Genomic DNA, 14,578 nt, shown 5'->3' with positions numbered 1-14,578 from the left:
AAGCATCATTTATGACTGTCATTTTATTCAGCTACACAGTATTCACTGCTGCATGGGAGAGAAAAAAATTGTGGCATGTGTCAGTGCAACATCACCCCCACATGGTTCCTGTTCCATACTACATGTGTTGAAGAACAGAAGGTACTAAGTACAACCAGTCTTCAAATGTTTGTCTTACAAAGTCAAGATCGAATCAACCCCAGTTTCCAAAAATACTAGGTATTTAGAGGAAGTCCATCCCTGACGAGATAATCTGAGGTTGTTTTTAAACAATGAGGCCAGTACCTTGACTGTTGTTGACCTTCATTTATTTCTACTTTACGGTCATCCAGGAACATCTCAGACTAAGAATCCTTTTGGTTCAGATGAAAATAAAGATCCAACTGCAGCAAACTTTCTTTAATTAATTTTTTTATTAGTATATCTTGTAAATCACTTGGGTTTCACAATCAACTTCCATCTCACAGTGGTTTTTGCTAATAACACATCTTCCACACAAGCACAAATCTGACAGGTGACATGGATGTTCAACATCAATGTGAAATGTCATGATTTCCCACAGAACAACTTGATCTGTTTTTGCTTTTTTTTTTAATTTTGTAAAACAACACAATACACTGAAGAGAAAACCAAACGACCAGTGAAAGTAGACAAAACGACAATAACAATAGTCAAAGCAATGAATCCCACCCGTCCAAAAAGGAGTAGGGTGAAGCATAAGCTTATTAACCCTAACCCTCCAAGTACTTAACTAACAATCAACCCAAACATACACTGCAGTTATACATATTTACAAAAGCCAAAAAAAAAAAAAGAAAAACATGCATATTTACAAAAAGTAGTGTAAATAAACATAATTAAATCATGTTTATGAAAACATCTGATTATTAAAGCCCTTCTTCCCTCCGGTACCCGTTGAAAACAATGTGCTTGAACCGCAAAAAACAAAATTATTAATTCCTCATTTTACCACAATCACACTGACTTGGGGGACATCTGAATTCTCACCTGCAGTCATGTCCTGTAGGAACTCATACATTGAGGTGGGCACTGCTTTCAACAAGGAGCACCTTAATCAATCTGTATGATTACTGTTCTTTTGCTGAGGTTGAAAGGAACCTGTGATGCCCTGGAAAAGAAAAACGCCTATGTAGATCTGATGGTCAAAATGTTAAAAAAAAAAAAAAATCTGGTAAACATACCTTTTGCGACCTCCAACAGACCTGATTGCCAGAGAAGCTGCTCTACTGTTCTCTGCTCCTAAAAGTGAAGAGAAATCAGTCAACAACCTAACACTAGAGGAATACAACACAAGACTTTTGATGAGAGTGTTCAGAGTTCATTTTACCCCCAGAAAGTAGTGCATCTCTGGGATGCGCTTCAAGGAAAATTTATGCATCCCAACAAGACGCTTATGCTTCCCAATAGTAATAACAGAATATACGGTAGAAGCGTACGCAAGGATGGAGTTTTGCCAATAGTACAAAATAAAAACTAGACAAACTTAATTTTAATGACAGTGAAATCATATATATTAGTTTTGTCAAATGTTAAAGCCTTGTAGTCATTTAAAAAAACATTTTTAAAAATAAAGATGTAATACTTTTATTTTTCACTCACTCAGTTCCTTTGCCTTTAATTCATGTACTGTATTCTCTTGTGGATTCTCTTGTGCACCAAGCCGACAGCCTTCTCCACACACATTTCAGTAATATCCGTCTCTTTTTCCTCATTAACTTTTGATTGTTTTCTTATGCAAGAAAGCACTCACTGTCACTTTTTCTCCAACTTTTGTATCTTTTTCGGAGGTATGGTGATAATCAATCATTTATTGTTTCATTGTCTACCACTTCATCCGCTGTTGCGGAGCCTATCCCAGCTGGATTAGGGCGTGAGAAACTCCGGGCGAGACACCAGTGCATTGCAGAGACACAGACACGCGCGCGCACACACACACACACCTACTGTCAATTTTGAAGCCGGCAAATTAACTGAACACATGTTTTTAGAGGTGGGAGGAAGCCGAAGAACCCGGACAGAACCCATGCAGACAGGGAAAACTTGTAGCGGGATGCGAACCCGAAATCGCCTTGCTGTTCGGCGACAGCGCCACTCACTGCGCCACCGTGCCCATCAATCAACCTCCATTTGTATATTGCTTAATCTGATTAGCAGACATTTCAAATTGCTTTAACAGACAGAAACTCTGACTCCTCGCTCTCACTGCAGCATGTAAAATGAGCAGACGTGCTGCAGTTTGGTCGATTTTAATAAGGCAGAATCACGGTGAGTCTCCTGACAAGAAACTCCCAACATAATCACAATTTCCGGGTTCAAATTTAAGTGGAGAAATGGAAAAATTGTGAACATTTTTGTTGAATGGAAGTGCATTTAAAGCTGGCATGGGACACACGCCGTCTGAAAACCGTGCATCCCTGTAAAAAATGTCCGTCAAAGACGCAAGGACGCACGCAAACAAAAACAGAGTGTTGGAGGTTTACCTATAACCCGGCCATAAGGAGTTACAGCAGGGCCTCAAACAGCCTCACGTTTCTCTAGCAGACGCTACAGGAAAGGACAGAACCACTGCAGGCTGAGCCTCGCTGGAACGGTCTGCACAGTACTGATTTATCTCCCATCTAAATAGCCTCTTTAATGAAAATGTCTGATTTCAACTTGATTCATGTATGTGATTTAATGATTTCACTGTCACTCTAACTGCAGCAGTCACATGAAATAGAATATTAGTAAGTAGCTAGAGGGAGATTTGGGCTGAAGTGACACTAACAAACTTGAGGAAATAAATTCACCATGCTGCACCTTTTAATACATGAGTAATGTTTATAGTTCTAAGACTGGTTCAAGGCAGTGCAGCTGTATAAGAGTACACAGAATGTTCACATTACCTGACAAACCTGAGGCCTTTGAACATCTGATGTCAGTCAGGAGGTCGGAGTGGGTCGGGGATGAGATGCTTCTCTGCAGTCCTGTAAACCATGTTTTGCACCACGTTATTTTACTGAAACCATGTCACACATTGTGCAGCATGAAGAAATGACAACATGGCTGAAAACAATCCCCAAAAAGGAGGAAAAACATCAAATTTATTTCAACACCTGATCCAGAACGAGGCATGTTTAAAAGCTCAACAGGAGAGCTCGGCAGCTAATGCCAGTTACAGCACAAAATAAAAAGTTAACTCAATATTTTGACAAAATATTCTGTCACCGTCTTTCTTCAAAATATTACTTAATCTCATCAGAAAGCTTCTCACGAATGACATCTCTTCAGTTCAACAATTGTTTTCTGGCTATAGGGTCTTTATATTTACACTGTTTACAAATCACTTGGTTCTTAAAGTTTGACAACTTCCTCTTTTTTGCAGCAAGTTCTGACAACTTCTGCACTTCCTCTTACAATATATCCCTTCTGGTGTGCTTGCTGTGAATTTGTGAAGTGAAATGCCAGAAACATTCTCATTGGACTAGATCATATCCACCCAATCTATAATGTGTTAACAAACACAGTAAGGTTATCTAATTTTCCTGTTTACGAAAAATGCATTGCGAAATTGAGTTGGCAAGATAATTTCCGATTTCAAACAAAATTAAAATTAGGTACCTACTCGTCTATAATTTTCAACAAATTTAGAAGATTTACAATTGTTCAATTTGAGAAGATTATGATCAAGAAGATGAATGCTAATAATATCGTTGTCACAAAATTCCCTGAAATATTGCGATACCTTTCTAGAGCCTATCATTCATCTTTAATAAAAGCACCATACAGAACATTCTAGCTCATTAGTTCCAGTTTGTATTCTGATCACATAACGACACCTCTCGGGTGTCCAGTCATACCACCAGTTTTTGACAACTTTATTATGATAAGTATAAATCCAAAAAGCACAGTGGTGTGTGAGAACATCAAAAGATACCTTCTGGTAATCCTAACCCGTTTGTCCTGTTACAAATACTATTTAAAACGAATTAGTCCGTAATAATTAAATCTATTTCCATAATACACTTACATTGCCTGATCCCTTATCATGATCTCCTGTTACAGATAATGAAAATAAAAACGTCTGTTGGAGGTTTACCTATAACCCAGCCATGAGGGCCACAGCAGGGCCTCAAACAGCCTCACGTTTCTCTAGCAGACGCTACAGGAAAGGACAGAACCACTGCAGGCTGAGCCTCGCTGGAACGGTCTGCACGGTTTAAAACACGCTCAAAAGCAAGATGGTACGTTGTGATGGCTCTGTACAAATAAAATCATCAAACTTATTTACCAAGAATCTGTTTACGAGTTGCTTTGGCAACCCAATCCAATAACATGGGAGATACTTCAGTCTGTTGAATTGTCATAAAAGAAAACACATTCTTACCTTTCCATGACTGTTTTATGTTCAGTCTGTGAAAACAGGGTGTATTCAATATTTGTTAAATACTCAATAATACATTGTTGGATAGAAATGTTAAAGAAAGCGCATTTCAGTCTTGAACCATTTAAAATAAAATTTCCACCATAAATACGCAAGAGCATCACACCTTTTATACTCTAATAACATTTCCTCAAGTTAAACACGATTCACGATTCTCATGTCAACGTGGATGGAAGTGGATTCATGTCTCTTACCTCCAAACTTGCCTGCTGCCGATTGAATGGCTCCGACAATCCGGAAATGACGTAAATGCCCTCGTTTTTGAGGGAAAATCATTGACACTAACATGAGTCCTCCAGCAGGGGGCAATAAAAACTAACGATGGCCCGACGTTCTGGAAGAACGCCCCTTTGCTTCAGGTGGATCGAGAGAGGACGTATTGAGAGTTAGGTAACTTACATACCTGCCATTCAGGCTATAATATGTTTACTTGTTGATTCTTCTTAGTACTTTGCATATATGAATTATTTTCAACTGGCTCTGTTTGACTTTATTTTTCTGCCCATCTGAGTTTGAAAATGAAACAGTGAAACATGTCGAGCAATGAGAGATGTGAAAATTGACAACAGACCAGTCCATGTAGGAGGGCTTTCGTAGCCGGCGAACAGCGGTTGGTGGTGGGTGTTGGCAGCTATGCAGTGTTTGCGTGGAGGATGCTCGTGATTGATGACTCAGCCTGCATTTCTGAACAACAATGCAGGCCATAGAGGAGTGGATTTCTTTTCTGCCATCTGCTATTGCCAGTACCAACCGTAGACGACCATGATGAATTTCAGCCTTGTTGTCCTGCAAGCATTGGTAACCACTCACCCAGCCGGCACTGTTTGCACACAGATACAGGCCCAACAAAGACAGACTGAATCTGGGTTTGAACAGAAACATGGGCTGTTTCAGCCACTCCTTTTGTTTTTGTAAGAGACATCGGGATTTAGTGGAAGTCAGCGCAAACAAAAGTGAAAGACAAAGTTTCAAGCATCACTGCTCTGTACAAGTTATACATAGAAGATGCCACATCATCATTATCCCACTGACCCAACCAAAGTCAACTTGTTACATTTTGTACCTCTGAACAATGCTTTTTCAATCCTGACCCAAGATTAATCTGAAATAATCTCATTTGTTGTGAGAACATGTCTGTACAATACCAACAATATAAACCGAACAGATTGGATACAGCTCAAAGGATTTTTTTAAGTCTTGAACCAGCAGAACTAGCTACTACTGAGGGTAATGAAGTCATATCATTTAATATCTTCAATAGCTTCAGAACAACAAATTTAAAGCTGTACTAATCAATATCTTCTCATAATACCCAATGATAATTATCATTGATCATATAATAATCATTGCATTCATATACCCAGCAGCAGTGAAAGGAGGCTCACATGTTACACATAGCAATTAGCTGGTGAACACGGTGACACAGTTAGCAGCTAAAAACCCAGCCGTGTCGACCAGAAGTAAACAGACCAAAGAAAAAAGGGAATATATATGTCTCCAGGTGGATAGAAGGCTTCAAATATATGTAATCAAGGATTATTCATTTTCTAGATGCACTTCTGCCTCAAAGATTTCTCACCCCAGACATCAGCTGCTTCAAAAGCAGCTTTTAAACTTTGTTTTTATAAGGGTGTTGTGAGAATCCTGACAGCCCTAAAAACAGAGCTCAGTACTTTTCCTATCAGTCAGAGACATTGCTCGAGTGAACCTGACATCTGAATTAAGCATCAGACCAATCAATCCATCAACAACAGCCTTTTGTCAAGCTGACATCGGAGTGGACTCACTCCAAACCACTCTCTGATTTGTTTGACAACGTACAACCTTAAACTAAGAGCCTGTTCTCTGAATAGCGTTCAGGTCAGGTTCCATAGCTTCATGCCAGCTGTTAAGACCCTCCAGTAGTACACTGTATATATGTGGAGAGTTACAGAGGTCGTTTCTCTTCAAGATCAAAGTGGCGTTTATGTAAGAGGTATTACGACACACTGAGCCAGAATGTGACTAATGCGTTTGTGGGAATGTGGGAATGTGTGACTGTAAGCTGGTTAAAAATGTTGATCTGCAGGAGATGACCCCATACATCTGAGTGTAAAAAGTTAGTGGAGTATCTACAACCAACATCAGATGTGTTTGTCATGGTCAACATACAGAACATAACCTTTAGTTTATAAATCACAGCTTCCAAAGTGGAAGCCTGGACTGAATATTTGTGAGTATAGCATATTTTCTCACGTTCTAAGTAGTGTTGTTTCTTTAATTTGTATTGAGCTCTATAGTTGTAGGTTATTTTCAAAGTGTTTCATGTTGACAACACACACTCAAGGTTTACTACCAAACTTCTAGCCTTCAAAACCTCATAGTTCTATGAAATTTGATGACTCTGGTCCCCACAAGTGATATGATATTCACAGCTGTGTTGGTGAGGTCCGAAGCAAACGTGAAGTCCTTAAAATCAGCAAATTCCCTCTGCTGATGAAGAAAACAAGCTGTATGTACAGCAGCTAATAAACTGACCTGGTGGAGAGATAATTTAGTCATAACTGAATGGTTCACCCTCAAAATATCCTCTGGAGACAAAATGGACAGAAATAGAAATGTCCTGCAAAGATTTAACAAAATAAGCAGCATTCCCCTCTATGATGATCAATCAGTATCATTATAGGGATCAAATGAGCCTGGGCACCTGCAGGTACTGTTGCCTCCATCACATGGAATATAGTTCAATATTAACTCCACCAGGTGGTGGGAAATCTTCCACTTGGACTTATAAAAAATCATTAAAAAGAGTTAAACATAAATTAGGTTGTTATATGAGGTATGTTGATGTAAACAAGTAAAGGGCTATCCTGTAGTTCAGACTGCAAAGAATGAGAGGAAGTGGCTTTTTTGCTTTTTCAAAAGTTGCTAGAATGGAAAAAATGTATATAGCCTGGGTATTAAGTTATTATCAGTGATTAAGTCATTGTAATGCACTAAGATAAATCACTGCACTGTCTATTACACTTCTTGTCTTTACAATATTCCATTTTTTGTTAGCACTCACGACACCCTGTACCTTGTGAGCAAGTTAAACCAGAGTCAAAGTCCTTGTTTGTGTGAACAGACTGCCAATAAAGTCAATCTGATTCTCAATAAAATCAATAAAACAAACCCTAAGATGGAGATTTCAAATTCTTAACCTCACCAGGGTTGTTTTTATGCGAAGTGAGTGTGAAGTTTACATGAAGGGGGTAATGGTGTTTATTCTTGTTTTCTTGGTCAATTAGTTCTTTGACTGTTCTGATCTCACATTCTGTACCATCTTATTCCTCTTTGTGGTAGCAAGAAAACCATATCTGCTCCTGTTCCAGACAGTTCCCGACTGTCATCACTAGTGCGCTGCAGGTGAAAGGTCATGAGAAATCTTACAAAAGCATGACTAAAGATAGTGAAGAGGATTAATAAGCAACAGCAGGACATCTCAGTTACATGAGATTAGTATAATTCAATTAAGGATAATGTTGTTCTGATATTGATGTGGTATTAAAAAAAATGAAAAATCAGTAATCAAACAGTTAATTACAGACAGCCCACCAAGCTCTGAGATTCCATAACACTTTCAACTGAATATGTTTGCTTTTGAACGTTTCTTGTCTGAACAACATGAGTTAGGAGGTTGAAAATCAGGATTTTCTGAGTCTTCAACACAACAATGAACAGCACTGAGACAAACAGCACATGTGGACCATTAAGCTTTTCATCAGGGTGCAGGCCATTCTTTAATAAGCAGAAGGAAATGAGGAGATGGATCAAGCATTAAGAAGGTTTGTCGAGATCATTTTCACAACATCCAGACTGAGTCATCCTCTTAGTGATGCACAGGCCTCAATGCAGGATGTTCTCTTTCTCTGACTCTGACTCAGCTTCTCGGCTTAAATTCTTCTACCCTATCACCCCAGGCCGTGTCCTTCTTCACCACCTTAACAGCCTTTACCTTCTCTTTTAGTTTCAATGACGATACTGAAGGCTTAGATCCTGGTTATTTAAGGACAGCAGAACCGCTAATATTCTTCTCACATGGTATATTGTCCTGGCTTCATGTGTCTAACCTGAGCTGATCTGCCAGAAACATTTCTCTCTACTGGTTTGAGAGAACAACATGATGAGTGAATAACATGCAGTCAGTGTCCTACTGCTGGCATCACTGCTAGATGCTGAACAGCCCCCGTCAGAGTAACGTGCCCAGCATTCATGAGACTTTGTGTCCGTGTCAGCACAGCACCTCTTACCGGCTTCTGCGTGCTGTGTTTGGATTTCACAACCTGCAGTGCTGGAAATAATATTAGACATGAGAGTTTACAATGCATTTGATCAAAATGTTTTGTTCTTGTTCCAACTAAACAGGAACTCTTCACACACAAAAGATATTTCACAAGGTAAAGCAGTAAGCCTTAGAGATAAAATGTCTTTTATGAGCAGCAGCCCAAGTTTTATTGCAGCTTGCTCAAATAGCTTTTTGCAACAGATTTCTGGGAGCTGATTATTGCTATGTTGTCACCTTTTGTTTGCGATTGTGGGTTGCCCTGTGAAATACAGCCCATAAAAATACCAGAGAAGGTCAGTTATTTACAAGGACAGGCAATGAGGGCCATCATGTTTGTTTGTATTCCAACTTGTCTGAAACAAAATATAGGATTTATAGGTGTTTGCTGTGTCATATCACCTTCTACCTATTTTGTACTTGATGGAAAATATGCTGCAGTCACTCCCTTCTTTCATTCATACGTAGTTGGCACATGAACCTGTTTTCACAATTGAGCTCAGCTGATGGAAAACTACTGAGATGCTTACCACATCAGTCCTCCATTGCACAGCAATTTACTTACATAGAAAGTTCCTTATTTGTTTTTGTTGTTATAGTTCTTCTTTATCAGGCACATTTAGGGGTTTGGTGTCTGCGAGTACAATATTTAACAATTTGGAGCAGATTAAAATAAACATTTATTTGAATTGAATTTTTAAACATGTTTTCATAGAAGACTGGTCTATTTAATCTGCTTATTCAAACTACAGTAATAGGGATACAAACCCACAACCACCAAGAGTGTATCTGAAGTCATTTGGATTCTGTATGTTTTATAGTTTCACAAGTCTAACCAGTTCAATGGATTTGTTATGAATACAGATCCATAAGTTTAATAGAATAATAATAGTTAAATTTTCTAACTGTTATTGACCATTACAGCAGTAAGAATAAGTCAATCACTAAATAATTGAGCTTTAAAACTATTAGAAACCTTCGAACAGATTTGCTCAAAACATTGTGGAGGAGTGGAGGAAGGCCAGATAAACCAGATTTTGGCACAGATTTGCACTCCACTGAGTGACGTTCTCCTTTTGTTTTTGTCTTCTGCCTATTCTCTGACTGAGTCTCTATGGTATGCAGGGAATCTTTACAATGAAAAAGAAGTTCCTCATAAATATATTGCTATTTATATAATCAATGTCAGAACTTAGCTTGGAAATAATGTTCTGCAACTACTATACTATATTGTAAACATCCCTCCATCTGCTTCACTACTACTTTGAGAGCTAAAAGCAGCTGTTTATCCTATCCATCACGTTCACAAGGAACAGATCTCAGTATTAGCTTGTTTCATTTCACCTCTATAACAAGATAAAGCTCAGTAAAGACATCTCCGCTTATGAGGCTGTCATTTTATTGCCATGAGGGCACGTCTGTGAGAATCGAATTACAAAAGGGTATGTTTAACCTCAGGACATAATAAATAAATGAATAAAACATACAAGTTAGTACAGAAGAAAAGTAACATGATTCATTTGATGTACAGTTTGTCAGGCTGATACTGTAAGGCTGCAGCAGAAACACGGGTCTGGATCTGAAGCCTGATTCGATTGCTGCAGCGATAATCACTCCTTCGGACAGGCTGTAATTGTGAAGCAGATGTGAAGAGGCAGAAGGAGGCAGGGGGCTAAGCACGTGCAGCTTGACAACAGGCCAGGTTGGGCAGAGGGGGGTCTGGGACAGAACATACTGATCTGCAACTCATAATTGGTCATTTGTTTCCTGGCCTACCTGTGGGCGTCGCAATGAAGACAAAGGCACAGAGTGGCAGTGACTCCTGCCCAGAGTCTAGCTCCCCCACCCCCTGTCTCCCGGGGTTTAATGAATCCACTGCAAAGACTTTTTCATCCACACAGGAAAATCTGGGAAATCAATTAAGAGTGGTTAATGGCGATGCAGGTATTTTTTTCTCTCATGGCTTTAATCCTTTGACACGTGTTTTAGGGACAACCCTGAGAGGGGAGGGTGGATGCTTGCGCCACCAGAGCTCCACATTTCTAAATGCATCACTGACTTTGACAGATTACTGGGTTTTTTCCTTCTCCTCCTGAAAGGTGTCCTGAGTTGGATCATGTTTTTACTCACACCACATATTGATACTGCAGAAAGCAAGTAGCTACAACTATTAGAAAATAGAAAAATATTTGTTGATATATAGATAATGGATAATCTTGCTGCCTCTGATGCGATTGTGTTCTTGTCTGACCAAATATCACTGAATGCTTTAGTGCACTCAGATTTTTCATGATTTAGTTCTGTGTCATTTAAAAGAGTAACTTATGGGACTTTGACAGAAGAATGAAGTCCTGGACCTACTTTTGTTGGTATCTTGTGGGGCGGCAGTGGCTCAGCTTCCTGCTGCTCTACATCAGCCTCACCTGCATGCCCACAAGCCTCGTTTGTGTGTGTGTGTGTGTGTGTGTGTGTGTGTGTGTGTGTGTGTGCGTGCGTGCGTGCATGCGTGCATGTGTGTGTGACGGGCCTGTACACACTATATATACAGTAGATGCATGCAAAGTACTAACCTGTGTGTAGAGTGGACTTCTAATTTCCCTTCGGTGATTAACAGAGTTTATAAATTCTTTAAAAATGTTTAAAAAAGAAAAATCTTGGGTGTTCATAAAGATCTGAGAGGTGTGAGGATTTTGTTAATGCATAAGCTGCAGCAACAGATGTGACAAACAATCTCCAAAATGACTGAAAAAATCAATATTTCTCATATAAATGTACCTATCAGTGTCAAAAGTTCTTGGCAATAAATGTTATGGTTTACTTAAGAAAAGGGTTGGGAAAAGAACTTTATACTACTCAACTACTACTTGGTTAGCGATTAGCCAAGGTCTGTGTACCACTAAGCATTAGCACAGAAAAAGCAGATAGCTGGTTCACTGATGTCGATACCCCCTACCCTAAACCCTACTGAAAACACCTTCATTAATAGAAGAAGAACAATCGGAGTACTGAGACAGAGAGTGAACCACCGCTAAGGCTGCTAGGTTTACCAGTTATGCCGCTGCATCTAAAATTTTACAGTTACACTATAAGAGATCCCCTCTAACTATAATAGGTTGTTCTTTGTTACATGTCCGTTTGAATCCAGCACCCACAAACACACACCAACAAGTATTATGTGGAGCTAAGATAATTTATATTTGATATATGAAATAGAAATGCATGCTTTTTTTCAATAAACTGCATTATTTAAGTATTGATCAAGTTTAATGTTTTCAGTTATGATGATCTCTTAAAAAAGTCATTCAGCCACATGTGTTTAGTCAAATTTGCAGAAATATTCATTAGTCTCCATAGTGTGGATGTAATGTACTCTATAAATAGGTTTCAGTGTTTCACATAATGTTGTGTTTTTAGTCCCCTGTCACTGATCATAGAGGGTACATGTCCAACTCTGCTGGGTGGAATTTTCCACCACGGCTGACGACATCTGATCAATGAGACCACCATAGTCTGCTGCACCCACAAACTCTGATTGAATGGAAGTTTCCACTTCAGCAGGCAGTGACTGCAGCTTTCAGTGAGCGCAGGCGGACAAGGAACTGTTTGTAAGTCTGTTATCTGAAGCCCAAATCCCACAGGATCCTTTGCTAATCTGACCTGAAACCTCTATTCATCACCCAGAACCAATGCATGTGTGTTGCTTCATAAGCAGAGTGACCACAAGACGTATAACAATTATTTCAGGTTTGGTGTATGGTCTTCAGAGCATAAACCTCGTGAGTGTGTTTATCATCAGCATGAATGTAATCTCTCAATAACCTCCCACTTCCCATCTCAGTCTGCTACATTTACTGTTTATTGCTAGTAAATGTTAGCTAACACACCAGACTAATGTGGAATTGTAAACTTTATACCAAAATAACACTAGCAAGTTAGTATTACCAATGTAAGAACAGGGGGGAAAAGTTTTCATTATTTTTTTTTCTCAACATTTTTGATTGTTGTTCAGATAAAATAGGAAACCTGAGGGCATGTCACTCAACCTGTTTAACCTGATTGTGTTATGACAATGAAGAAGTTATCATTTGAAAAGAGAGCACAATGAGGCAATGAGGAAGATCAATCTTACATAACATGATCTGTGGGCACAATAAAATAAAATTCATACAGCAAAAAAAAAAAATATATATATATATATATATATATATGTGTGTGTGTGTATATGTATATATATATATATGTGTATATATATATATATATATATATATATATATATATATATATATATATATATATATATATATATATATATATATATGCATTTGAGTAAATGTTCATGTTTTGCATTGTTTCATGACACTATCAAGTGTCCTGCATCATTTCTGTATGATCCTTCATAGATAGACTTTTTACATGGATACAAGTCACCAATATGTTGAATCATTTTGTATTTTATAATACAATTAATGCTTTATTTTTCTTTTAGTGCCTTTCAGTTCCTTTAAGGAACTGTTTAACGGCACATCAAAAGTTTTTGTGTCAAATGTATGAGCTCTAAAGCACACAACCAGATTATAAAATACTGACAACTTCTGACATCTGTCTCATGTGGCAGCTATAAATTTAAGTTAAGCTACAAAACCTTTCTGTTTGTGGTGAACAGAAAACAGTGGAGTGTTGTCTCTAGGCGAACTTTACTTAACCAGAGCCAATCAGAAATGAATAACAAATATTCATAACACCAGATGTCCAAACCTGTCCTGGGTGGCGAGCTGCTATGATTAACCAGACTCTTGTGAGTCAGAACCAAAAAATCCTCAGGTTGGAGGAAACTCCATCACCTACAGGGCTGCTGGGAACCACTTGGCTCACGTTTGATTTCACTCCAGAAAGTACTCATGAGGTAAAAAGAAGAGACTTCTGGAAATAGATAAATAAGACTCCCAGAGATTCCACCTGAGACGGACACGTTTTTAATGACCAACTTCAGCGTGTGTCTTTTCTCTGCATTAATCCATTCTGTGCTGCGAACAGATTGTGTGCAGCAGTGGCACACAGTGTGTCAGTTCACTCAGAACAGTTAGTACAAATCTGTGATTTAATCTCCTGACTCTTGATAGGTTTCTGATTTCAGCTTGTTTATGACCCGACTCCTCCAGCTGTTGTTGACCGACCTGATGACAGGCAGCGGCTCAGGACAGATTGAATGGAAAGTCCACAGAGACAAACAGCTGCCAGGAATGGGTGATAGCGAGAGTGTTATTGTTTTCAACAAGGTGATGTATTATTAAAAGTTGAGGTCACTAATGAGAAAAAATATTGTTTCCAAAAACTCTTGGTGCTGAATTTAGTGATAATAGAAAGCCTAAAACTATTATTTTCCAATGTGTCATGATCATAGATGACAATATGAATATTAATTAGTTGGATTCAGGTAAGACAACACAAACAAAACCAGCCTGGATGTAGAGGGAGATCAGCTTCACACAACTTCTCTGTTTAATCTGAATCCTGAATGACACCTGACAGGTCCGGTTATGGATAATATCTAGTCCAGGAGTTACATCACTGTGAGACAACTGACACAGCCTCCTGAGTCTCTGTATTTACATTCCACGAGGCGGTGATGTATTGCAGTTGTCAGTGTTTGTGTGTTGGTCCATCTGTTCATCCACCAAATACCTTCACAACCATTGCAGATAGAAAGATGAAACAAAAAGCACATTACTCGAGCGGCAAAGGGGATGAAAGTGAGATGATGACCTTGACCTTGAGAAAACTAGGTCAAGGTAAAATTTCAACTTTTGTACACTCAGGAACCCGGATTGGAT

At 38.8% G+C, this 14,578-nt stretch overlaps 1 long non-coding RNA gene and 2 other non-coding genes across 4 annotated transcripts; all 3 read right to left on the bottom strand.

Annotated features, from left to right (window-relative positions):
- Positions 1–400: 400 nt before the first annotated feature.
- Positions 401–4,689, bottom strand: LOC137607018 (uncharacterized). 2 transcript variants are annotated; one of them, XR_011037950.1, is made up of 6 exons: positions 4,639–4,673; positions 4,388–4,413; positions 4,100–4,260; positions 2,907–2,987; positions 1,203–1,260; positions 401–1,129 (listed from the first exon to the last, which is right to left on the bottom strand). It is a non-coding gene; the product is annotated as an uncharacterized lncRNA (long non-coding RNA). The 2 variants fall into 2 exon arrangements; XR_011037949.1 differs by lacking the exon at positions 4,100–4,260 and having other exon boundaries at positions 4,639–4,689.
- Positions 2,485–2,619, bottom strand: LOC137607924 (small nucleolar RNA SNORA9). The gene has a single exon (XR_011038087.1). It is a non-coding gene; the product is annotated as a small nucleolar RNA SNORA9 (small nucleolar RNA).
- Positions 4,083–4,216, bottom strand: LOC137607923 (small nucleolar RNA SNORA9). The gene has a single exon (XR_011038086.1). It is a non-coding gene; the product is annotated as a small nucleolar RNA SNORA9 (small nucleolar RNA).
- Positions 4,690–14,578: the final 9,889 nt, after the last annotated feature.

The sequence above is a fragment of the Antennarius striatus genome, chromosome 14 (assembly GCF_040054535.1).
Source record: "Antennarius striatus isolate MH-2024 chromosome 14, ASM4005453v1, whole genome shotgun sequence".
Taxonomy (NCBI): domain Eukaryota; kingdom Metazoa; phylum Chordata; class Actinopteri; order Lophiiformes; family Antennariidae; genus Antennarius; species Antennarius striatus.
Note: the sequence above shows the minus strand (reverse complement) of the source record. Positions and strands in the feature narration are given on the sequence as shown.